This window comes from Pleurodeles waltl, chromosome 1_1, assembly GCF_031143425.1.
Source record: "Pleurodeles waltl isolate 20211129_DDA chromosome 1_1, aPleWal1.hap1.20221129, whole genome shotgun sequence".
Classification (NCBI taxonomy): Eukaryota; Metazoa; Chordata; class Amphibia; order Caudata; family Salamandridae; genus Pleurodeles; species Pleurodeles waltl.
Window position 1 is genome coordinate 625,172,924 of NC_090436.1, and position 27,283 is coordinate 625,200,206.

Consider the following 27,283-nt stretch of genomic DNA (forward strand, 5'->3'; position numbering starts at 1 on the left):
TAAACTGTAAGCACAAGTTTACAAATCTACTCAATTTGTTCCATTTTATTTTCTATTTTTATGTTAGGTTATGTTTTTGGTTAGTTCTCCAAGCACCTGTGCTGGTTCTTTTTAGTATGCTGCAACAGAGGTCAAGTTTAATATTTAAAAAACCTTTTAACTGCCGAATTAAAGGACACAAATGAAATCTACTTGAACCCCTGCATGCCTTGCTTTTAACTTCCAACCCTGCCGATGCAACTCCTCACTATATGCTTATATCACCCTACCCATCCGCTGCTACCTGACCCATATTCCACCCGCCCTTTGACCCACCTCCATTCCTTCCTTTCTTGCTGTTACTTCCTTTTCAAGTCCATCCACCCACCTTCATTGTAGCCCTCTCACTATTTTACAATGATCTGTTTGTTATAGCTATGTTCCCACTATAATAAATGCACTGTCATATGTACATTGGTTGTTGAGGAAACGTGATCTTCTCAGTGACCTCCAGAAATATCAAGACAAGGTGCGCCAATTGATACTCCAAACCAATCACTAATTCACCAGCCTCAGGGCCTGATTTAGAGTTTGGAGGACGGGTTACTCTGTCACAAACGTGACAGATATCCCATCCACCGTATTACGATCTCAATAGGCTATAATAGGATCGTACCATGGCGGATGGGATATCCTTCATGTTTGTGACAGAGTAACCCCCTCCGCCAAACTCTAAATCTGGCCATCAGTCTGTTGACCTTTGAAAGAGCCTATCGAAGTGAATATCAATTCCTTGCCTTATCTTTCCAATTTGATATGTTTTGCATTGGTCCTACAACACTCTTCTGTTTTCTGGTACTGCTGTGTACCCATTGGCTTCATTACTCAAAAATTACAAATATAAATAAAATAGCAGGTAGGAAAAACCAATCAGAACAGTCTCAAAAGGGCATCACAAACTAGTGGGTCTCCCTCCTCCTTCTAGCCTCCATGCATTGCCCGCTTCCTGGATTACGAAGCGAGACTGGAGGTAGTGTGATGGCGCATCTTGGGAGCTTTTCTCCTTGTGGGCCACTTTAGGCAAGTACTGAGGTACCTGGTGAAAAAACCTAGGGGCCTCACCTCAAAGTGGTATTTTGTGGTAATGCTGATTTTTAGAATTTTAGCCTGGAAAAAAAGACGCAAGTGCAGTGCTTCTGAGAATGACAAAAGAATAGTGAAGGATGACCGGATACAAGAAAGATATGACAATGGAAACTATATCCCAGGAGAAATTAGCCACACTGGATATTTTAGAAGAATAAGAGGAGGTCAAAGCATCCTAAATAAATTCCCATTAGTGCTGGATGGATGGCCTTTATATACGTAAGTTTGGTTTGACAGTGTAATATACAATTGTCTTCAAAGCATTTAAGCTTTTTACAGTTGCGTTCATCCGTCTGTCGGGGGCAGGGGGAGTGAGACAATGCAAACAAGATTATTTAAAAGGGGCAATAGTGCCAAAAGCACTTGACACCCAGTCATTCAAAGCACTGCACGCAGAAGATATATTGTTAGTGAGGGGAAATAGTCTATAAGGGACGTAGCAAAGTGAGAGTTTGTGATCTTAGACCAATGATGACGTACAGTTACTGGTGGCATGGGCTGGTTTAGAAGCTTTGGAGAAACTGAGAGAGAAAGGAATATCAAGGTGATCTGTCCTTAAAAGGGGAAATGAAACCTGAGTTTGTAGACTGGAAAGTTCATACAGAATAAGGTTCATAGTGTGGCCCAATTACTGGGAGGAGGTTAAGACCTTGGAGGCTAGGCCCAGGGTTCAGAAAGTATCTGTGAAGACCACTGAAGCACAGTCGTTGGGGTTCTCAAGTGAAGACTGAAGTCCCCCAGTATCATAAAATTAGATAGTTTGTGAATATGAATTAAGTCAACATTAGCCAGCGCAAGAGAAAAATCTGAAGATTGGCCAGGTGGGTGATAAATGAGAGCACTGGAGAAGGAGGAGGCAAGATGAGGCTTATTAGTATGTAAGAAGCCTTTGCACAATGGGAAATCTTGAGCGTCTAAAGTTGTACAAGTGAGAGAGGAGTGGTAGATGATGGCCAGACACTCATCCGTTTTGTACAAAGTTCTCATTTGACCATAGAGTAGCCAGAGTGAAGAGCGTTGATGCAGATGTGTTGCCTCGGCAGTCCTGCTCATGCCTTCCAGCTGAGGTGGTATGGCTCCCAGCAGGTCCAAGTCTGGGTCCTCCATTACCCGAATTCTAAAAACCTTATTAATGTTTCCCAGTACCTCCATTAAGTACATCTGTATGTGTGCACACATCCACCAAATATGGCAATAGGTGCTCAGCACCACATCTCCAGCACCACTAGGAAGATTGTATGCAGGCACTGTGGGGTCAGATACCACCGACAAATGAATTTATAGACAGTGTACCTTTGTGGTGTACTTTTGAATGTGCTGGGACCACTCTCTCGGTTCAGACTAAGATTTATCCTGTCAAGAATTCGCTAGAGAGGACTCTCCTGATGGGCGTGTGTGCACCTGCTGGCTATCTAGGAGTATTTTGTATACATTTGATATAAAGCCCATGTATTTTTTAATGTTTCAGATTTGATCAGGGGCCTGATTGCTGGTTCTTTGGTGGTTGGATGCAGTACCCAGTGTTGTCATTGCAAATAGTGCAGTCTATCATTTTCTGTTCTCCGAATTATGCCTTGCACTCCACAGAAAATGTAATCTGGCCCTGGTGGAAGAAATCTCAGTGGCACCAATGGCAAGCAGTCACAGGCTTCCCAGGTGGTACAGTGGGAGTGTGCAATCTCAGAACTCAGCAATCAAACAGCAGCACAGTAATTGATTGTCCACCCTAGTGGTTTACTTCCACGAAGAAAAGTACTTAATAATTCAGGTTAAAACGAAATACTAGTGTCATTATGTAAGATATCAGTGCGATCAGTGTCTTACTTTGTACAGTGTTTCTCACCGAGGCAAACATGTAATGCTTTTGGCCACTTTCTTAAATTTTTTAAAGTCGACACCCCCCTCTCTTAGACACCTACACCCCTTATTTCTTCTTAGACACCTACACCCCTTATTTCCTCTTAGAAAGAACGTCAGTTATCCCTTAAGCGCAACCTACTCCCTTATCTCCAAGTCTGTTTTCACTGGAGCTGTCGGGAAAGCATTTGTGTGGTCTGTGACTTTTATCCAGCTGCGCCAGCTCCCACAACTGACAGCCCACTATAGCATGACCCATCAACAGCCATCTTTTATCTTTGACTCTAGCTGACTATGATACAGGTATTTGGAGACTCACTGCCTGGTAATATTTAAGGCAGTCTGGTTATGCCAAGCCACCCCTAGAAGGCATCAAAAGCTTTTTATTCAGTCATGATTTACTACCTGACCATGTAAGTGTAATCCGTTTGCACTGCAGATCAGCTTGCTCTGACTGTGGTATATCCATAGGCAGTGTTTTGAAGAGGTATGCTTGACACAGGGCAAGGCAAGAATATGGATGCATCCTCAGAAGGATAAATATGATCAGTACCAATGCTTCAGGTCTGCTTAGATTTGGTTGTATAAGTGAGGCCAACTAGCTATGGCCCAGCCCTCAAATTTGCCTCTCAGGTTTAGCCTCAAATACCTCCAACACTGAGGGAAAAAAGAGGCTGAGCTAGGCCCCCACATCTGCCTCCAGTAAAACCTCCCAAACACAACTTGACATGGTAACCTATATGGGAGCACTTAAACACTTGTTTTAAATGCTTATCTGGAAATACTGTCTCTCTGTTGCCACTTTCCTGCTCTAAATCCTGGCAATTCCAAGATTTGGACGAGGTGGGCTCACTCACGTAATGTGAAATGCTTCATCATAGGCCACCTCGTCCCACCCTGGTAAGATAGTACTACCATGGGGGACTCGACCTCAAGTTGGACTATTTTGAGGGATTTCTTAGAAATATTTTTTTCCTGGATAAATATCTGGGATCCAGTTACTGCCACAAAGTATCCTTTATTAGGTGGTACCCTAGGGATATATAAAAATACTATAAACTATAATCAGAGGATATTAGTGGGTGCCATGGCCCTTACGTACCTCTGTGGTGCCTACATGTTTCTGCCCTTCGACAGCCTAACTAGGTCTCGGGCGTTCGTTAGGGCTTTTTGGTGGATTCCTCTACTTCATTAGGGTAAAGTTGTAAAAATGAATGGAGCGGTCACAGGATTTTACCTGGTGTGCAGATAAAACAAGTTAGAAGAGAGCAGTGACAATTCAGTAGACAATTACATAACATGTAAGTTACAAGTATGCACCGCACAATTGTCTAACGATATTCTCTGAAGTATTCAGACAAACATTAAAATACAAATCCGGCACATGTGACACATACTTTATCATAAACAACATGCGTACACAGGTGACAAGACCCACGTGAGAAAAAACACACACACATTTCCCATGTAGGTTTTTGTACTACCTAGTGGCTAAAGGGGCATTGCCTCCTGGTCTGTTCTGGGAGGGTGTCTCCTTTAGTCACATTCTGAAGTATAAGAAAATTAGATATTTGCGCCAGTAAACCTTGCATATATTTAAGTAGGCTCTGAAGAGCAGTATTCAGGTATTGTATGCCCTTTCTGTTTGTCTAGATGAGGATTGCCCTTCTCATGAAGAACGCCCAGTCAATGGTTCTGGATAGTAATCCTCAATTTGCTTATGTCATCAAGGAGAAGCTCCCATAGTAATCCTACCATTTCCCCATCGAACAGCCGTCTGGCACAATTGTATGCTGCAAGTAGCGGCGTTTTATGCAGTTGCCAAGCCGCTGTGTTAAAAGGTGTATCCTGAGTCCTCGATCAGGAGAGAACCTGTTTTGGGAGATAACCTGTGTGTGCTGTGTGGGACACAGAGGCTAACCACAAGGGAAGCTAGAAAGTGTAGTTCCCACTGCTATGCGACCGGCATGATTAGTGGGAAGTGTCATTCCGTAGTTCAGTATGTGCAAATTTATGTTAAAGGTTGTCATCATTCTGCCTTAATTCTAAAATAGTCATAACTCTCCAAAGCTAGCCATTTCATCTCACCTGCCTTGATGTGCCAAAAGGGCCAGTTCAGGGGCGATGTATCCTCAAATATAAATCAGTAATATAAATTAATAGAATGGCTACCCTTAAGGGATTATTTGAAGACCCCTGCGCAGTGCTATTAGAGGTGGTATATCTCTGTCCTAATTTATCTCCAAAGGGACCCCCAGGGAATCTCATCATTATGTCCTTGCATGTCTTGTCTGTAATTGGAACACCCACCATTGCTCGTGTTTCAGGAGAGTTTTGTTCATATTGGTATACCTATGTTCCAGTTTCTCTATAACATGACATTCAATGTTATCTGCAGTATGAGTGTGTTTCATAAAGTGTTTCGGAAGTTCAGTATTGTCCCTTTTGCACTGTATTCTGCTCCTGTGTTCTGTTACACATACACTCTCTTTTCTCGTTGCCATTCCAAAATAAAGTCACTTGCATGGGCATTTCAGACGGTAAATAACATTGCTGGGATTGTAATTTCTGAGATGTTCTAGTACCCAAAGGGTTGAGAGCCCAAGACCTATACTTTTTTTTGAACTGGCAAACTCTGCAGTTTGTTTCTTCTGGCTCGTGTGGACTAGTGCGTCCAAAGGTTCTTGCTTCTTCTAATTGGTGGTTCTATTTTTAAACCCTCTAGAGTTCAAAATGCTCCAGTGTCTTTTTATCAGTTTTGTGACCAAATTAGAAGTGGGGCAATATGTGGTCACACATATGGGTCTTAGTTCCAATTGTTTTTTTTTTGTAGGTGCCCAAAGGGCTCAGTCATTATTTCTCACCCTTTTCCTTCCTTTGTAATGATTCTTTCTGGTTAGTTTTTCTCTCTCAGCTTATTGCTTAGTTTCACTGCATGTTCATGATAGGTATACTGTTCTTCACGTTTTCGTCTCAGGAACTGTCCTATTGATATACCTTCTGTCAGGGATCGTGGTTGGAAACTTTCAAAACGTAGCAAGCTGTCCTTATCTGTGGGTTTTTAAAGCTCCTCTGTTTTTAAAACCCCATCTTACGGTTATATCCTAAGGTCTAAGAATCGAATTTCCACTTTGCTCATGCTCATTGTGAATCTTAGAAAAGGGTCAAGACTGTTACCCCATGCATTGAACTCAATAGCTTTATCTTTTGTGCCTCTCCAGATGACTAGAATGTCGTCAATATACCTCTTCCATAGTCTCATCTGGTCCCTGAACGCATTTTTTTTATGTAGATAGGTTCAGTCTCAAAATTGTGTACATAGGGGCAAGCTAGGCTAGGTGGAAAGCTGCTACCCATGGAAGTTCCATGTGTTTGTGGGAAGTATTCCCTTTCGTATTCAAACTCATTCCTCGTTAGGACCATATGTGCACAGTCTAGTATAAATTCCACAGGTGTCATTTTGCTAATCTGTCTGGGTGTCAATAGTTGCTCAGACAGCAATTCAGAGTGGATTCTTCAGGGATATTGGTATTAAAGGATTCCACATCTAGTGTTAGTAGGAGTTCTGATTCAAAGATCAATCTTTCAGTTTGTTGAGAATATCTTTTGTGTCCTTCAAGTATGAAGGTATTTGGCTCACAAGGGGTTTTAGAAAATATTCATGAAATTGTGACAGGGGTTCTAATGCCAAACCTATTGTCAATACTATCAGGCACCCTGGTGCTGGATGTATTTCTTAGTGTACCTTAGGCAATATATTGAAATATGGTGTCTTAGGTTCTTTTTCTATGAGGAAGTCTGCCTCTTTCTTGGTCATCGAGTCTTTATCTAAGGCCCCTTTTTGTAAAAAAACAAGATGGCTTCTATGATTTCATGAGTTGGGTTTTTACTCAGCTTTTTATAATAAGTCAGTAGGCAGCTTTGAGGTAGATGATCAACCTTTCCCCATGATATAGATGGGTTTGAAGTCTTATATTTTTGCCTGTTCAAAATCTTGAGGTGTTCTAAAAGTGGTTTAATAGGTGAAAAAGAGTGAAAGCTATTGATTCTTCTGACTCTGTTATTGTGAGTAAGAAGAAAGACAGTTTGTATGTTACTCCACCAAATTCAAGCCCCCTTGTTTTGTGGGAGGTTCCTCATCAACATACCCTGCAGTTCTGGTGCCTAGGCGACAGCAGGAGGAGGAGACATTTGGTATCACCACACTAAGGGAAAGCTGTGCATTCTACTCCCATTAACATGCACCCTATCCTTCTACCCACATAGCTGACTAGGACCTACCCCATCACCCTGGATCCCAATACCTCTTCCTGAAGGATGGCACCAAGATAAGGTCAGCTGACCTCTATGCATTTAGAGCCATTAGGAGCATTGTAATCCCCTTCATCTTAGCTTTCTTCATTAGGTGATCAACCCTCCTGATGTTGTCTCTCTCCCGCCTGCGCTGGATGGAACCCCTTTTGTCTTACTCGACCAGAAAGGGCATTAGATTGTCTAACCCAGCAGTTCTTAACCTGTGGTCTTGGGACCCCTGGGCGTCTGCAGTGCCTAATTAGGCGATTAATAACATTAGATAATATTAACCGATTAATAAAGTGTGTATAAATAAAGAATGAAATGTAAAATTGATTTTTTAAATGTTATGTAAAAGAGAAACAAATTGAAACTTGAGGCAAAAAATTAAGTTGGTGTCTTCAGATTGGTTTGTGGGAGCAGTGTAACTGCATCAAACGGTATATACTATAGACGATAGATGGCCTGAATTAAATTTAGACAAGCTCCAACATTCCCAGTAAAATTAAAATTTTGATTTTTGTTTTTATAATGTGAATTCCATAAAATATTTCATAATTTGTTTGATGAATGCTTGTTTCTGTGTTTCCTGTATTGTTTTGCAGTTCAAATCATCTAAATTGCCATAGTCCCCAGATTCCAATAATGACTCAGTTCCTGTATTCCAGTAATGATTAATTGGGGGTCCTCAAACTCCGGTGATGATTAAGTGGAAGTCCACAGAAATCAAAATGTTAAGAACCACTGGTCTGACCTATTGGCCTAAATTTTAGTGAAGATTTTAGCACTTGTGTTCAGAAGGAAGTTAGGCCTAAACGATGGGCTTTTTTCCAGGTTCACGAGCTCCCCCGGTGTGAAACTGAGTTTCCATTTGGGAGCAAGTGACACTTTGTGTGCCCCTTAGCACTTGCAGTTGAAGAGAACTACACCCCCATTGGGACAATTGCAATGGTGTTTTCACCTTTTTTTGCTACTAGTGGCATGCACCTGCCAGCAGGGGAAGTCTTATGGCACCTTCTAGTTTTCACATTTTTGTTAACCTCCTTATAAATTCTGGTACCCCCTCTATGCACTGCTGTTTCCTCATCCCAGCAGCAGTGGGCTGAAAGAGCTTTAAATCTGCCCTCCTATCTAGCCCTTTATAGTGTCCTGCCCAGGTGTCTTCTGGCAGCAGAGCCCTAAGGTCCTCGCGGAGGGACACTTTTCCTGGCTGCACTCAAGCACTCACAGCCTTCACCACTTGCAAAGTGTGTGTGTGCCGAGGAGGAGCCTGAGAAACCCTCCCATACGTCACCCACAACCAGGACCAATCCACAGAAGTCCAAGGGGTACCCCCCAGGTGCCCAGGATGTCTTACTGGTTCCAAAAGAGTTGTGGTGAGCTAGTGCCACTAGCCCTGGAGACATACTCTTAGGATGGGAATATTCTCTCCATGGTTTTGAGTCATCTTCCCCTGCTCTGAGTGCCCAACTGTGTGTATCTGGTATCCTGGTTTTTCTAATTGGCCCTAGCCTCACACTAATCTAGTGAGCCTGCTGAGCCCTAAGCCTCATCGTTTCGTAAGTGTGGTCCTCGGCCTGTCCTGTGACTCGCTGCCTTTCAAAGCGTTCGTACATAAAGTGGTGGTGGCAGCGTAAAGTGTTTTGGAAATTAATAGTTGTGACTAGACATTTTTGTCTGTCACTGGAGTGGTGCCCTGCTGGCCCTCTCGTGTACAGTTCCACTATGCACTAATCTGGATCCTAAAGCCAACATCCCAGATGTATGTTATTCCTGTGTCTGTATGTGGCCTGCGTCGTACATGCATTATCTGTATGAGTGAGCAAGGCTAGCATTTCTGGCCTAGCCTTGTAACAAGATGGAGGTGAGGTTGTTTTCCAAAGCACGGGAAGTGTGTTGCTGACATTCCTGAAGCTGGAGAAAGAAGATCTAGTCCGTGAAGTAAGGAATTCGATTAGGCATTTTGCTGAGCGGAGCCATTTGAGTGATGGCAGGGGTGAAAGGTGGGCTGTTGCGAAAAGGACATCCTTTTGTTTTTTCCGTGATTACTCTTAATTGTGGTTGGTAATAACCAGGTGCAAAAAGCTCATACCTTTTGTGCTTCTGTTGTGAGTACTCTGAACGTGAGTCCATTCTGCTACGGGGGATTTCACTCTACACAAAGGTGATATTTGGAAAGCAGCCTGAAAAAGACACTTGAAAAGAGAACTGCTTCTGAAAGTCCAGACTGTGAATCCACATCTCCCATCTACTTTGACTTTATAAAAGTGGACTTCACTGACTTCTTTCTTGTTCTAGCGCCAGGATATTTATGACCAAGAAAGGGAGCGCTCCTCAGAGTGCCCTGAGGACTGTTGTGCAATCAATGCTGGTGTTTGCCTGAGAGTCAGTTTCCCAGAGGTGAGGGGACATCACCTAAATCTTGCCCTTGATGGAAGAAGCTGTTCATCTAGAAGCCAGCCTGCCTGCTCAGGGAGGTAAGGAGCCAGCCAAGGATGCATGAGTGACTCTGAGTAGTCATGTGCAGAGAGACTGCCAGAGGAAGAAGATGGACGAGATATATCTGCATGTCTTAGGAGTCAATACGATCCTGACTCTCATATTCGTGGTGCCAGGTGGGATTCACGACTGACCTGCACTGCTGTAACAGAGAGCAATTACAGCTGACCTGCACTTGTACATCTAACAAGAAGCTTGCAGCATGCTCATGTGCCCTTGGTCTGAAGAAGATTGTGGCCTGAGCCATGTCACCTTGCTGAGAGGAGTGGATTTGGCTGTGCAAAGTCTTGTGCCCCAAAGATTTTCTGTTGGCTGCATTCCAGAAGGGCCTTGCTAGAGCTGTGGTGTGCACACCTTTCCTGAAGCGGGAGAAAGGCTGTGCACTTCTGGAGTCAGAGAGTCGTCTGACTGCCGGAAGCATCATGGACTTCTCCCAATGAGATAAAAACTGTACAAACTGTGAGAGACTGAACCTGATATCTTACTAAAAAAAAAGGCACTAAATTGCAGCTGACCACTATTGCCTGTTTAGTAACCTAAGTTAAGGTTATTTTCTTCCTGAAAGTAAAGCACTGGGTTGACAATCAGATATTGTGCTATTGTGTGATTGTTGAGTTCTGAGACAGCGCACCCCTAAACTACTTCCCAGAGAAACTGGTGACTTGTCACCATCACTACCACTGAGAGTTAAGTGCAGAAGGGGTTGTACTTCACCCAGATTGCAGAGCCATAGTAAGATGGACCTGGGACATCCGCGGTAGACAATCCAACCCTCACGGTTGAGGCTCAGTAACGCCTGCTTGTAACACCCTCTACCATACTAATGGGGGTCTGACAATTGGTGCAGGATCCCACAAATGTCAGTTCCCACTTTCAGCAATAGAGCAATAAGTTTAACTTGTACTCAATAGGACCTGCACATTGAGATGGCAGATGCAAGGTTAGTGAGGGTAGACCTTGACACTTTATCCCTAGGTCATTTGAGACATCTGTGTTTGAATACAGGATGGAGGGCTTCCAAGAACAAGGACAGGTAGCTAGCTCCCTGTGAACTACATTAGAGACCAGTTAGAGAAACCGAAGGGGAGGGAAGAAATTGTTATGGACTCTCGGAGGGTACTGTGATAAGAACCCAGGACGGGAGTGCCTTGGTGCCAGGCTCTCTTAGCTAAAGTCATACTCCATGTGGATCTCCAAATTTGCTTTCTAGTGTCTCCCAAATACAGTCATTGTCACCAAATCCAGTGGTCACGTCATTCTGTGAGTTAAGTGTAGCTGAGACCCCGAACTCACGGTTCATTTAAATTCAGGGGTTTTATGTAGTGCATAGCTACTCAGAGGCTACTCAGCAGTAGAACAGCACACAGTGTCAACTCATTGTAGGAGCTAACACGAATAGAGGCAGGTTTTCAAAGTCTTGCGAATGCTGAGTTCAAAAGGTACATGGCATAGGTCATGAGGGAGAGTCCATACTTTAGGGGCTAATTAGCAAAAGGAACTCACTCCATTCCCCCATCCCTCCACCCCCCCAAAAAAACGATATCTTCTTACTTTTGGAACATGTAATAGGTCTACAGAGGGAGGATTTCAGAAGTCTTCTGGGAATGTAGGGAGTGGTCAGCGATCCTAACAAAGTGGGACCTCTATTCTGGTGGGAGTTATACAAAATGCATAGGGCCTTGAATTAAATTTGTTGGTTCACAGGAAGCCAGTGGAGGGAGTGCAGCGCCTTTCCTGCAGATTGATGCCTTGGGAAGTTCATCAGTAGCTGGGTGGCCACCATGCTGTATAATCTGAAGCCTGTTAGTCACATACTGGGGGAGCTAAAATAAAGAACATTTCCGTAATTAAGATGGGATAAGATTAGGGCCTGGATAATTACCATTCTTGCTGGGAAGGGGAGAAGATTTAGACCTTTCTCAAAAGCCTAAGGATGCCCAAGAAGGTGGCGGCAAATGTTTTCACCTGGTACTCCATGGTGAGATTGGAGTCTAGCCACACTCCAAGGCTGTTTATCACACCTTTGGAGCTGGGACGCCAACCCCAAACAGGCAGGTAGTGAATTTGGAACTGCCTTGCAGAGGTTATTGCCCAACATCATAACCTCTGTTGTATTGGCGTTAATCTTGAGCTTACAACTGGCCATCCAACTGGATACTGCCAAAAGGCAGGGAGCCAAGTTGGGATAGTTGGAGCTGGCATCGGGTGAAATGGATATCACCAATTGGGTGTCATCGGCATATGAAACTAATAACAACCCAAAAAGCACACTATTTTGGCCAGAGGAAGCATACATAAATTAAAAAGGGTGGGGCTGAGAGAAGAGCTCTATGGCACCTCACAGTTTAAGGAGAGACTATCAGAGTACGAGGAATGATCTCAGTTGTATCTCCAGAAAGTGTATGATGAGGGAAGAGGAGTAGGCCTGGGATGTTTGAGAGTGATTAGATTAGATTGCAGGGATAAGAGGAAAGGAGAGAGGCAGGGAGAATAGACCCACAAGAATAAAATAGAGCGTGAGACATGGGACAGGGCAAGAAAAGTAGAGGAAAGTGGAGACTGACAGGATAATTTTAGAGAAAGAGAAGCTCAGGGTGGTTGTAGAGACAGATACAGCTGGGGACAGTGATTACACTTCCAACTCTATTCAGAGAAGGTTGCAGTGTTAGCTAACAAGTGAGTATCTAGCAAGGTTAATAAATTGCTGTAGCAGTAGGGCTGTAAGTCAAAGGGAGAGAGGAATTCCCAACAGACTGGTCTCAAATCGGAAGGAAAGAACTAGGGCAGTTCTAAAGTTACAACGCATGACACAAGCAGAAAGGGAAACTGGCTCCAAGTCAGGAACAAGACAAGGAGAAAGAGCACAAGAATGTCTTTTTAATCCCAAAGTGATTTATTGTTTTAGGTGTCACAAGGAGGGGTACTACGAGAGAAATTGTCAGGTAAAAGACCATGTCCAAGCTGCATTAATTGTAGCAAGTTTGTAACTGTGTGTAAAGGCACCCTAGAGGGCTCTGTTGCACTCAACCTAGTGACTATGGACATTTTGGAAAGGGACTTAGATGCTTTAAAGCACGTTTACCCAAACATGTTGAGTTTTGTGTTCAAATGTATCAAAGGAAGGAAGGTTTTAGTCCTAAGAGATACAGGACATTCTAGATTTGCCTAGACCAGAACCGGGTAATAAATGGATCGTGGCATACAGAGAAGGCACTGTCTGTGGCTTCCATAGTCATTTCTCTAAATGGGGAGGAGCATGATGCAGGAAGAGGGACCGGTATTAGAGCCTAGGCCTGTGCCAGAGCTGTAGGTGTTGGTAGCTACAAAGGAGGAATTCTGCAAAACATGAGTTGAGTTCCCTACCCTTTGGTACTTGGGAAGAAGGCCAGGAACAGATTAGCAAAGGAGTGCTTAGAAGGCATTAAGTTGGCTGGAAGCATAGGCTACTTTACAGTGAGCTTGTGAATACTGAGCCAGGTGGTAGCAAGAGGCTAGGGTTCCAATAATGCACATAAGCTTCCTTTTGTCACTGGCCCACCAAGCCCCCTTATCAGGACTCCTGGGCATTAGAAAGACCCAGGATAGATTGCGTTATCTGTTCTACTGGCATGGGATACACACAGACACCAAGAGTTGTTGTAGAACTTGTCCCAGTTGCCCATTGAGGGATAAAGCAGGATGTAAGACCAGTCCTAGGTGTTCTATTTGAGTGTGTGGGAGTAAACATTAGTGGTCTATTTGACCCCCCTCTCGGCATCAGACAATAAGTACATCTTGGTTGTGGTGGGTCTTGCCATCAACTATCCAGAGTCAGTCATTTCTATGAGCACAACCAATAGATTAGTGAAGGTGCTAAATAACACCTTTAACATCAGTATGGGAACTCTATCAGAGAACCTCCGGAGCAAGTGGCTCTTCTCCTGCCGTGTCTCTTATTCGCTTACAGAACAATTGAATAGAATGCAGTGGTTTCAGTTCCTTTGAACTTCTGTTTGGGCACCCATTGTGAAGGCCCTTCTCACCTTGATTAGAGAAGGGCAAGACGGTACTTCTCAGTCGCCTCAGAAGGATTTGGTGGACTGCGTGATTGGCCTCCAGAATATGATGGATCAATACATGGTTCAAGCTGAGAAAAAAGCTTCAGGCTAGCCAGAAGTATATGAAAAGTGGTATGATCAGAAAGCAACGCTGACTGGGTACTAGCAGAGTCAGGAGGTGTTGGCGCTGAAGCCCATTTGTCCCAAAACGTTAGCGAAGAAGCATTATGTGCCACAGAGTGACACAGAAGGTTTCTGATGTGAATTACATGGTGGACACAGGTGCCACAAAGAAACTCAGAAGGGCCCTCTGTTTGAACTGGCTTATTCCTTACCTGGAGAGATATTGCATAGCAAACATAATGTGTACAGCAGAAGAAGTTGAGGAATAGAGTGAGCCTCTACCTTTCTGTATAGGGTCACCAAAGATGGATCTGTGGAAGGGGTACATACAGATTGTCCCTAAGTTGTCGCCTGAGCAGCAGAAAGAATGTGGTAAGATACTGAGTCGAATTTTCCCAACTTTTCTCACTGACTCTAAGGTTGACACCTTTCTGTGTTCATTAGACTGACAGAAGAGATTGTCTGCCTGCCAAATTGCATGTCTATTCTGAATTACCAAGGCACACCAAAATAGTCCATATCGTATTAGAGTATATCAATAAAAGTTCTGAACACGTCTTGTGATTAGTTGAGACTTATTCATTCCAAGGCATGATGAATCCAAAAACAGCAGCCGACACATGTTTCGTCATCAAGAATTTCTCAGGGCTGCAAGAATTGATCTGCAATTCAATGAGATGGAATGAAAAAAACAGGGAATCATAAATGTTGTTAAGGTTCCACGACACCAAATGTTAGTTTTCAACTTGTGTTCTTCACTTGCAAATGATGAGGTAAGTGACCCCCTAAACTATGGTAGTTTTAGAATTAAGACAAAATAATCACGCACCTCTTGCTGTTCATGGTGCTTGATGGCGGGGTTATGCAAGATTTTAGCGATACCGTGTGCATGCAAAACATGATCGCTGTGTCCAAACTTATCAGACCGAAACACCCTTATATCACTGAACAGTGAAAGGAAGTGATGTTAATCCAAAAAATCAACCACAGTCCCGAGTGGTGAGTATACAACCATCTTAGTGTAATGCTCGGTGAAGTCAAGTCAGAAAGAATATATAAAAGACATACCATGTATTAGTAAAAACAACGTCCAAACGTAATGCTCAATTCATGCTGTCTTGCGTATTCTTAGAAAAAGGGAGAACAAAAGCGTAAACCAAGAACCACTGAAATGTATAACCATAAGTTCATTGGTATCGCTCGCCATGAATCAAAAAAGCTATTCAGGAACCAAAAATTGATTAAATCAAAATATGGAGGAAAGTAAAATGATTATTACTATCAAGTGTTGAATTACCGCATACAATAGTAACAATACATCGGTTTCCATAAAGAGTTATATAGAGAAACCAAAGTCTGAGATAGGTTAACAAGATCCAATTACAACAGGGTAAAATTGCCACCACAAGTGTGTCTACAGACATGAACAGAAAAGAACATACATATAGTAGGCTGTCTGCCATGCACTGGACGGTTTCAAAGAAATTCATGGAGAGATGGCCATGATAAGCCTGTAGTGGACATAATAACCAATGTAAAAACGTGATTGTTACTGTCAAAAAATCTTACTTTTCAACAGTGATAGTCAAAAACCTAATACTCGCCACGGTTCTTTTAACACAATAAATTAAGGTATCATAAAACGTAAGTTAGAGGAGAGTCGGTATGACATGCCTACACTTTTAAATGCCCATTCCTATTTTCCACAATGTAACCTATATCGTATGCCATAAGTAAATCCGAGTTGTTTGCATGCAGCGCTTATGGCATCAGTAGCATTTGCATAGTAATGGCAAACTTACAGGTACGTATAGCGCTAAATAAAACAAAAACAAAGAGGCAAGAGAAATAAAAAGTGGCAAGCAATGTTAGTACTAAGAGACACAGACCGATTCGTTAACCGTAGACACGCGGGGCAGAAAAAATCAGAGTGTTTATAAAACTAGAAAACTTATCCCCGAAACATAATAAAAATAGTCACTGAGTTAAAAGACGTAAAACGAAGGCCCAAAGACTCACCTTGAATGTTAATACCATGAAGAGTGAAGACAAAAATAGCAGTTGTGCGAGAGACTCCAGTATGGAGGTGTGAATGTAAGGATTACATGGTGATAGAAAGAGGACTTGTTAGCAAGTAGAACGCATTTTGTGGGTTAAGGAAAGTGGAGGCACCACCATCACCATTTGCAAAATAGCATGTGAAACTACAGTTGATAACCGGAATTATATGAATATAAAATTCATGCAGCAAAAATATTCTGTTTGTATAACACCATCTATAAATTAATGCCCATGTTGCTTGAAATTCGTATAAAAATGAACGTACATGCGGATGAACGGTGTCACAAACATAGAAAAAGGCCTAATGTAGTCATGAGTAGAATTATACATCTTCAAAAACATTGCGAATATACAGAGAATGTAGAATTGTATCTGATCCATAAATCATTATTATTCAATATTGAGTACTATGTAAGCCTCATTACAATATGTCGAAAATCTAAATAGCAAATGTTATAGTAAACGTACATGTACTTGGACAGTGTCACATAGAAAAGGGTGTAATGTTGTCCTGAATGGAATTAAATGGCTTCAATAACATGAAAAATGGATTGAGTCTGAAACAAATGAAAAATACGACCTTAAATAAGAGGAGGACTAACAATGTTGTCCTTAGGTTGATTGCCTCCAAAAGGTAATAACATCTAGACCCACAAAGCATTATAATTCAATAATGAGTGATCTGTGAGCCCTCATTACGATATATCACAAATTTGAAATGACAGATGAAGGTGGTGTATAGGTTGTAACACATTGCAATAATTATTTTTAAATGCCATGTGAATACAGTGTACAGGGCTAGAACTAAAACAGCATATATCATGGAGCATTTTACCGGTTGTGTAGTTCATATGTTTTCAGAGGAGCACATGCAAGTCTTTTTCAATGTTGAGATCCTCTTCCACCGCTCTGAGTCTATTAATCCATTTATTTCTATACATCTCAACATCAAAGTTTTATCCCCTCCCTATGGTACAGCACCTATTGTGTCGATACCATGGACAGTAATGCCCAAGATTTCTCTTTGTCCACGAACAGTATTATAATGCGTTGCAAAGGGATAATCTGTGTTGTTATGTCTAATCACCCTAATATGTTCCTGAATTCTTTCTTTAAATGGCCTTATTGTACTGCCCACATAGATGTGATTGCACACTCTGATTAAACACTAAACCACATATCTGTTGTTACAGTTCATACATTTTGAGCTCTTATAAGAAACCTTAGTGTTGTACTGAAACTTAACAATCTTGTCCTTGGCATAGCAACAAATATTGCAATGCCCGCATATATAGAAACCATGGACAAAGAGGAATCTTGGGCATTACTGTTCATGGTATCTGCACAATAGGTGCTTTACCACGGGGAAGTGGATAAGACTTCGATGTTGAGACGTATGGAAAGTAAATGGATTATTAGACTCAGAGTGGTGAAAGAGGGTCTCAACATTGATAAAGACTTACATGTGTTTCCTCTGAAAACGTACGAACTAGATGACCAGTAAAAATGCTCCATTATATATGCTGTTTTAGATCTAGCCCAGTACACTGTATTCATATGTCATTTAAAAATAATTATTGCAATTTGTTACAACCTATACACCATCTTCATCTGTCATTTCAAACATTGTGATAGGTCGTAATGAGGGCTCACAGATCACTCATTATTGAATTATAATGCTTTGTGGGTCTAGATGTATTTACCCTTTGGAGGCAATCAACCTAAGGACAACATTGTTAGTCCCCCTCTTATTTAAGGTCGTATTTTTTGTTTGTTTCACTCAATCCATTTTTCATGTTATTCAAGCTGTGTAATTCCATTCAGAACAACATTAGGCCCTTTTCTATGTCTGTGACATTGTCCAATTCCATGTATGTTTACTATACCATTTGCTATTTAGATTTGCGGCATATTGTAATGAGGCTTACAGAGTACTCAATATTGAATTATAATGATTTATGGATCAGATGCAATTCTACATTCTCTGTGTATTCACAATGTTTTTGAAGATGTACAATTATATTCATGACTACATTAGGCCTTTTTCTATGTTTGTGACACGTTCATCCGCATGTACGTTTATTATACGAATTTTGAGCAACATGGGCATCAATTTGTAGTTGGTGTTATACAAACAGTATGTATTTGCTGTATGAATTTTATAATCTTATAACTCCGGTTATCAACAGTAGTTTCACCTGCTATTTTGCATATTCCATGATGGTGCCTCCGCTTTCCTTAACCCACAAAACAGATTCTACTTGTTAACAAGTCCTTTTTCTAGCACCATGTATTCCTTATATTCACACCTGCACACCGGCGTCTCTCGCACGACTGCTATTTTTGTCTTCACTCTTCACAGTATTAACATTCAATGTGAGTCTTTTGGCCTTCGTTTTACGGCTTTTAACTCAGTGACTACTTTGATTATGTTTCGGGGATATGTTTTCAAATTTTATAAACACTCGGATTCTTTCTGCCCTGGGTGTCTACATTTAACAGCCGGTCTGTTTCTCTTAGTACTAGCATTGCTTGCCACTTTTTATTTCACTGGTTATCTCTCCCCTCGTTCATTTTTGTTTTATTTAGCACTATTCGTACATGTAAGTTTGGCATTACTATGCAAACGCTACTGATGCCGTAAGCGTTGCATACTTATTGTTGCAGGCAAACAACTCGGATTTACTTATGGCATACTATATTGGTTACATTTGGAATGGGCATTTGAAAGCATAGGCATGTCATACTGACTCTCCTCTACCTTATGTTTTATGATGCCTTAATTTATGATGTTAATAGAACCATGGGGAGTATCAGGTTTTTGACTATCACTGTTGAAAAATAAGATTTTTTCACAGTAACAATCGCTTTTTTTTACATTGGTTATTATGTTCACTATACGCTTATCATGGCAATCTCTCCTTGAATTTCTTTGAAACCTTCCAGTACCTGTCAGACAGCCTACTATAGATAAGTACTTTTCTGTTCTTGTCTGTAGACACACTTGCGGTGGCAATTTTACCCTGTTGTAATTGGTTCTTGTTAACCTATCCCAGACTTTGGTTTCTCTATTTAACTTGTTATGGAACCAGAGTTAATGTTACTATTGTATGCGGTTATTCAACACTTGATAGTAATAATCATTTTACTTTCTTCCATATTTTAAGTTAATCAATTTTTGGTTACTAAATAGTTTTTTTGATTCATGGCGAGAGGTACCACTGAACTTATGCTTATACATTTCAGTGGTCCTTGGATTACCCTTTTGTTCTCCCTTTTTCTAATAATACTCTAAGACAGCACGAATTGCACATTATGTTTGGACTTTGTTTTCACTAGTACATGGTATGTTTTTTATATATTCCCTCTGACTTGACTTCATCGAGCATTACACTAGGATGGTTGTAAACTCACCACTTGGGACTGTGGTTGATTATTTGGATTAACATCACTTCCTTTCACTGTTCGGTGATATACGGGTGTTTTGGCCTGACAAGGTTGGACACTGCGATCACGTTTTGCATGCACACGGTATTGCTAAAATCTTGCATAACCCCGCCATCAGGCAGCCTAAACAACAAGAGTTGCATGATTGTTTCGTCTTAATTCTAAAACTACCACCATTTAGGGGGTCACTTACCTCATCATTTGCAAGTGAAGAACACGAGTTGAAAACTAACATTTGGTGTTGTGAAACCTTAACAACATTTATGATTCCCTGTTATTGTCATTCTATCTCATTGAACTTTCTTTTGCATATAAATTCTTGAAGCCTTGAGAAAGTCTTGATGACGAAACACGTGTTGGCTGTTGTTTTTGGATTCATGGTGCCTTGGCAAGAACAAATCCCAACTAATCACAAGAGGTGTTCAGAACTTTTATTGATATACTCTAATACGATATGAACTTTGTGGACTATTTTGGTGTACCTTGGTAATTCAGAATAAACCTTTCAGTTCTAATTGGATCTCCAGTTGGTACAGCCACACCCTTGGTGGTTGGGTAAAATACCAGTAGAGCACCCAGTGAATATTTTTAACAACAATAGGACATAAATTACCCCAGCAATTGTGTGTATACATAGGATGTGCACACCTGGAAGCATTGCCACCTCTCTTTATAGTTCACTTATTGCATGTCTGACAGAGTCTAGGTGTGTATTAAAATAGACGTGGCTAAGGCATTCAACTTGGGAATGATTGAGCTGTCTCGTAGTCCTTGTGCCACTTCAGTAGTGTTGGTGCCTAAGTGAGGTTCCACAAACTTGTGCTTTTGTGTTGACTACAGGGACCTCCGTGAAGCCAATAAACAAATGTACATCCGCTACCCAGAGCTGATGATCTTGTGGACCGGTTGGGTGCTGCAAAATACTTGTGCACCTTTGATCTGATCAGTGGCTATTGGAAGATTGCTTTATCTCCAAGGAGAAGGCCACATTTTCTACATCATAGGGGCTGATACCACCTCATGCCTCTTTCATCCACCACCAGACATTCTTGCCCCTTTGTTGAACTCTTGCAGGCTTCTTTTAATCCTTGCTTTCTCCCTTTAGTCACTGTTTTTCAGTTATAATCTTTTTTCAGTCTCTCCCTTTTTTCTTCCATCCTTCCAAAGTCTCATGATGAAAAATAAGTGTTGGTCCCAAAACATTGTTGCCAGTGAGCCCCACCTGCAACCATGGAGTTCTCTTACCCCATTTGAGAAGCAGAGGACCTTATTTTAAAAGGTGGTGTGGCAAATGGGTTCTGCCCAATTAGTCTGCTAGGATTTTTTGCAATTGACTACCCATTTTTAAAACATTTTTGGGAGTTTCACTATCAGTCATGGTAAATTCACAATAATTGAACTGAGCATGCTAACCACCAGTGTTTGCCTTTTAAGATATGTCCGCTGCTGCGCAGCTAGGGTAAGCGGCTTTGGGCTGGTTACATGTGAGCACAGCTTTGTGCACATGTGAGACTACCATTGTGTGTAGCCATTTGTCTGTGAACAGGCAGTCTGTTGCAGCATCGACTATTCAAGGATTAATACTGACCTGGGTTAGACCTTAAAATGTGAGTGTGCATTCAGAATATAGGTCTGTAGTGCTTATTAAAGGCATGTTATTATTTCACTGTGTGCACTTTATACTACTTAGGAATAAATGGTCCAGCAAGACAACAGTCTGGGAATAAAAAATGCATGCTGAATTTGAATATGCAGTCCCCAGTAACCCACATCCACAACATTGCATTTCAAGATTTATCATGTCATTGAGGTTGGTTGTTGTCTGAAACATGTTTACGCAGGAACAGTAGGGATAATTACGGTCTCATTGGGTGTCCTCACTTGCTTTTAACCTTGATATGGTCTCCTTGTAATAAAATAATCTCCTGGGCACCTTAAACAGTTTTAATATTAGGATCCTCCACAACAATCAAAGAACTTTCCTGGTTGTCAAGGTTGAGCCCGTCCAGATAAATTAGATATCTGGATGAGGGCTTTATGATGAATCATGCCACTAGTAACCGTAGTGGGTGAGATACCTAGTAAAACCCTAGGGTAGTCTCTGTTGGATGGGTGTAGAGAGATAGGAGAAAGCATTGAGGGGTTCTGTCTTGTTGATTCTTTGGCATTGTAGGATTGATCAGGGGTGCCTGGCTTCTAAAACTTTCCACACCCACTGGGAGGAAGTTGAGAAGACCCTGAACCTGGGAATGACAATAGCAAAAGGATGTCCAGTTGGAAGGGATGCCACTTCATGCCCTACAAGGATGGACTGAAGGACTTTGCCTCCAGCAGAACCTCAGGATTAGAATGAACCCCAGGATTAGAATGGGTCACTCCAGGGTGAGTGGCGCTGACCCTATTTTGGGAAATAGCCCTTTGGAGGGTATGGGAGACCCTGGATGTTTCTCCTAGAATTATGTGGACTGCCCCTTTTTTCCTCACTTCAAGATGCCAGGAGGCTCTGGGACCGGGGAGTGTGTCAGGGATGGCATTTTGCTGGCTTGTTGCTGAGGGGCTGTGCAAGATGCCTTTCACCAGCATGAAAATATCACCATGAACCAAGCAGAGGACAGGTTTGGCAAAGAAAGCCATAAAATCCAACTCCCCACAAAATGTGCCCCTTTAGAGGTCCAGAGGTGCGAAGGGAATGCTCCTAGTGTCCAGCGCTGGCCACCAGCAGCAAAACAGTCCCACATGTTTCTAAATGGTCCCAACTGGATCTGAGAAATAGGACTGGGACGTTTGGCCCCAGAAAAGAAGAAAGCAAAGGAAAAACATGTTCATAGCTTTTTGCCCTATCTCCTCTAAAAAAAAAAAAAAAGACTTAAAAAAAAAAAAAAACAATCCCCAGGTTCCGTTCTCTAGATAAGGGGGCTTGATTGGAGCCCCTTTTTTGAGCCAATGCTTGGCACCTTGTACTCCATCTTCACAGTAACCAATAACCCGGGGGACCCTATCCCTTAGGAAATGAAGGAGAGAGTTCCAGGTGCATTGCCTGCTCACCTTGCCCGTGGTCATTTGGGGGTAGGGCACGCTATTGACTTCAGCCAATGCAGGCAGGAGAGAGGAAGCAAGATGCTTCCACCTGACGGTGGGAGCCGAAAAAAGCATTGTTGGCTTCTACTTGAGGTGGGAGAATGGGAAAGTGCTGGCGGGGTCCCGTGCCTGATCTGTAAGGCACATGGGGAGCTGGATGAAGGGGCCTTGAGACAGCCTCTACGGCCCCAGTAAAGAAAACCAAGGCTGTGGATACCCCGGGTTGGACAAAGGCAACCAGATGTAAAAATTAAAGTGTGTGGCGTGAGGCTGCTATAGGTCAGCAAATGCCATTCTCGAGAGCGGGCAAACCTACCCACTAATATTAATTTCCATAGGCTTGGCAGCCCCATAAGGACACACAGGGAGGGTAAACAGCATATTCCTCTATGGTTGTGCCCCAACGAAGGGCAGAGGCACCACCAAAGCATTTGCTAGATGTCATGTGGGGAAGCATGGAGTGCAGCAGACCCTCCAGGTTTGTTTTATAAAATTGTATCCCTTATTCTCTTTGGGCCACATAAGGATGGCCATTCGAGAGGTTTATTATGATTTTAAGCACTCCTAGGGCTGGAGCTTTTGCTCTTGGGCTCTGGAGTGCAGGGACACCTTGTGGTGGGACCCATGACTGCAGTAGCAGGCTAATGGTTGTAAAAGAAAGACTGTATTTGAATTAGAAATTATTGAGGTTAGCAATATAACATTTATCATTATAGTGAACAGTTGTCACTATTGGTACTGCTCCTATTAATTTAGATGATTGTGCAATGTTGAATCATAACATGTTGTATTGCTTTTAATGTGGTGACCCCCTGACAAAGCCAGTAGGCCTGCTATATGACCCCTTAAATTGTGGTGTTGCATGTGGTATTGGTGGGGGAGGGGGATAATGTGATGATAGGTTTGAGGACCCACTGTGGGTGAAATGTAAAATGACGGTGTCACCTAAAGTACTTCTGTCTACCTGAATGTGTATGTTTGTAACTCAAACCGTCACATTTAGTAGTGTGGGTAAAAAGACAAATACTTTTCTTTTTCAAAAGGAAAAACACTATCTAGACAATACTTTATTGAGTATTAGTGTTGGAGTTGCTAGCCCACCCATCCTCTCCTGAGTAGACTTTATACTGCTCTACTTCGCTACCCTGAGAGAATCAAGTGCTACAAGGGGCACTTCTACTTGTGAAGGATTCGCATCCTTTACAACTTAATAATCCAAGTTCTTATAAGTGGCCACTGGCTGTTAAAGCTCAAAACCATGGCAAACAGAAGCTTAGAGTGAGTGGGGCTCAACTAGGGGTCTTGCTCATAGCAAAGATCTAAAAACAAGAGGTCCAAAAGCAAAACAGCTGGTGATTCTCACAGGTAAGCATCTGCTTTACTACAAGCCTTTCATAGAAGACTACAATGTTGTATCTTGTACATTTTTTGGGAGCACAATTTTAATGTTTACCATCTGGACAGCTCGTGTTTGTTTTTTATTTAAAACACAAGATATGTATAAATACCTAGTAAATATATCTTAGAGATGGAGCAAGTTAGAACAAAATTGCAATGAGAAACTGGAAACCAAGAGGATTGACGTTTTTTCACTGACATGCTGATCAGTTAAAAGTCTATGAAGGTCCCACAGCTTGAACAAGAGTTGCTCAAATTGGCTGGCCATCGTGAGCAATCGAGCTGGTATGTTGTGAATTAGTTGCAGTTCCTTGATCAGTTATTGTAGAGTTCCTAAGTAAAGGGCATCCCAATTTTCTAAAAGTCTGTGGTATCAACGCCACTTGATTTTCTTGGGAAAATCATGACTGAACGTTTCTCAACAGCACTTCTGGTGGAGTTTGCGTCTTCTGTCTAGCAAAGTTCTGCTTCCACCTGGATTGTTAATGGTTGAAAGTTTTGCCTGTGGGGGACGGAGTTCATGCCCCCACCCTCTGGTTATGGATGTGAATGGTTGAGGTTTTATGTGATTGTTTTTTGTTGTTGTTGCAGGTAGACCTGCTTCAATAGGTGCTGCATTAAGTGCAAAACTCTTGATCAATTAACTGAATTTTCTATCTGGCTTAACATTTGTTGATGTCCTTCCGATCAGTAAGTCGGAGGCTTATAGTCCTTAATGAAAAGTTGTGGGCAGTCTGTCTTTTATTAATGGACTATCTGCATTTCATCTAGCAGGTTCTTATGAGCACCCTTTGATTTCAAATGAGGTTGGTTAAGCCACATCATTAGACGTGTGTCTTTCGATGGGAGTGTGATGCATCCCACAGAAAAGCATTGCCAACAAGATCTTGTCTTTTCATGTTTTTAGGTTCACAGATTTTTCCTCTTGTCCATGTTTGTGGATCACTGAGAAAGCGTCATGACTGCTTAACACGCAAATAGAGTCAGCTACTTGTTAATTGTGTGAAGTAGGTTCACATCACCACTCTTAGATTGTTAATTCACACAGCCAGATGCAATGGACCCACACCAATCAATGGGTGCGTGCTACAGCCCAAGAAAAACCCTTGATAGACAAAAGGATTTTCTCTTGATATCTTTGGATACATTGATGATAGTTTCCAAATCACAAGATTGTGTTGTTGACGCATTGTAGCATGTAGGAGCAGCTCGCAGTGAAAAGGAGGGGGGAGTAATAATTAAAAAATAACTCGCCTAAATCATCGCTGCTGCCACTACCGCCATTACCACTCTGCTCCTCTCCCCTCCAGACAGGCTGCAGGCACAGGCTCCCAGGCTGCCCTGCGGCCAATCCTGACACTGCTCTGAGCAGCGCCAGGATTGGCTGGGAGCGCCCAGCCAGGGCTCTCCCAGGCAGACAGGGAGTGTTTGCATTCTCTCTCATGCTGGGCTGGAGAGAGCCTACTGCACTTGTGTTTGGCCGGCCAGCTGGCCAAACATACATGCGCAGTGACGGGGAGTGCTATGCACTCTCCTCACTGCTCGTCACCTCGTGGCCCCACCCCTTTATCAGAAAACGATAATAAACTCAGTTTATTATTGTTTTCTGGAAAAGTTTTTGCAGCTGCCACTGCTGGCAGGTGGGCAACACTCCTCTGCCCTAGCGGAGGAGCCACACCTGGTAGCATGTACCTCTTGTGTGAAGCAGTATCACTTCTCAACTGCAGTTTTATATCTGGACAATTGAACAGACCCACTACACGTGTTTTGGTGGGCACATGCTGCATCACAAGGAAAGCTTGATGATTTAAATATTGTTCACTTGGTATCTTCAGGTTTGCTGATGCCCTGACTACTACCACTTGATTTGTATGTCTTTGTTTTTACAGAAGCATTTGCATTTTACAGTAATATTTGTATAAGAACAATGTCTTTTGCCCTGGGTCCGAGTTGCACAATACTGCCAACATGGTTAATCTGCACCCATAAAAAATACGCAGTAACACCCCACCCGTAACATGCTATTACCAGTTTATTACCATTGAATGGGGATTATCCATGGAGGCCAGGTTTTCGTAGGTGAAATTCTGCATCGTATAACCTTTTGTTTGAGGATTATCACTCTCAGCAGGTGCTAAAGGTGAGCAGGAGAAATGTTGTATGGTTTCGGGGGGGGGGGGCGAGAGAGGACAGGGAACGCTTAGTGTGCCATGGATGAGGGTCGTGCAAGGACTGGAAAATGGGTCTTGCTCCCAAAGCAGTTTTACTGGTTTTATTTTCTGGGCTGTGAAATCGCGTCAGTTGGCCCTGCACCTTGTAAATCTGGGTGGAGAAACAGTGGCCCTGACAGATTTAAGTGGGGCGGATTTCCATACAGGAGTTCCACTTCGCTCAACAGCTAATCGGACCTTTGTGTCGGGGGTGCTTTTTTAAGCCACGTTTTTAGGTCCAATTAATTTTCTCTAAACTAATGCACACCCAAAACTGAAGCAGTGGATGTCCAGTGTGAATATGTTTATTTTTCTGATTTATTCATGGCACCCATATCCCATAGAATGTGACTGTTTATCACCTCCATTTGTGGGGATGGTAGTGTTCTCTGATGTTTGTGTTTTCCTTTTGGTAGGACATTTTTGTTTCATTATCTACTGTTCATCTTTTTTTCATGAGGATATAGGTTCTTAGAGTTAGGACAGGTTGAGCTGCTGCTAAAGAGCTGTCCACTTCTCTCTTCTAAAAAGATCTTCAGGGACTTTTATTGCTAGGGGTTTTAGTATGTGTGCCTATTTAGTGCTAGGGTTTTTTGTAGGTGTGTCTTATATTCAGCTGTGGTAAAGCATTTGGACACATTTGCTGATCATGTAAATGGCATGTTGGTCATGCTTTTTGTACAGGAATTAGAAGTGCTGTTTTTACTGGCATATGTCTACATCTTTTTGTAGGTCAAGCCTGCAGGCAGGACGAATGTACTGCTGTTGATTGGCAGTCAATTCTATCTTAAAAAAAATAAAAAAATCCTTACTATCACTCTTCTTAACTGCCTTCTAATTCGGTAGCGCGTCTGTCCCTGCCTCACTTCCGTTCTTTGTGTGGTGCATGCTCGTGATGTGATAAAGGCACTATTTCTTTTTCTTTTTTCTTAGTTTTTTAGTAGCATGAACTCGACTCGACCCCGGAGCATTTTACATGAGCACAAGTTACATTGCAAAGGACACATTCATTTTTTGTGTGTTTTTTCAGTGGTGGTTGGGACATTTAAAATGGTGGGGTGTAAGTACCTGTCTTAAGTGCCATATGGCGAGTGAGCCCAATTCAAACAATTCTGGAGCCCAAAAAATGATTGTCACAGCCGGGACAGTAAGGGA

General features: G+C 42.2%; 1 protein-coding gene across 2 annotated transcripts in view; it reads left to right on the forward strand.

The window, feature by feature from the left end:
• PGGT1B (protein geranylgeranyltransferase type I subunit beta) overlaps positions 1-27,283 on the forward strand; it is a 239,403-nt gene that overhangs the window by 97,072 nt on the left and 115,048 nt on the right. The window lies entirely within an intron of this gene.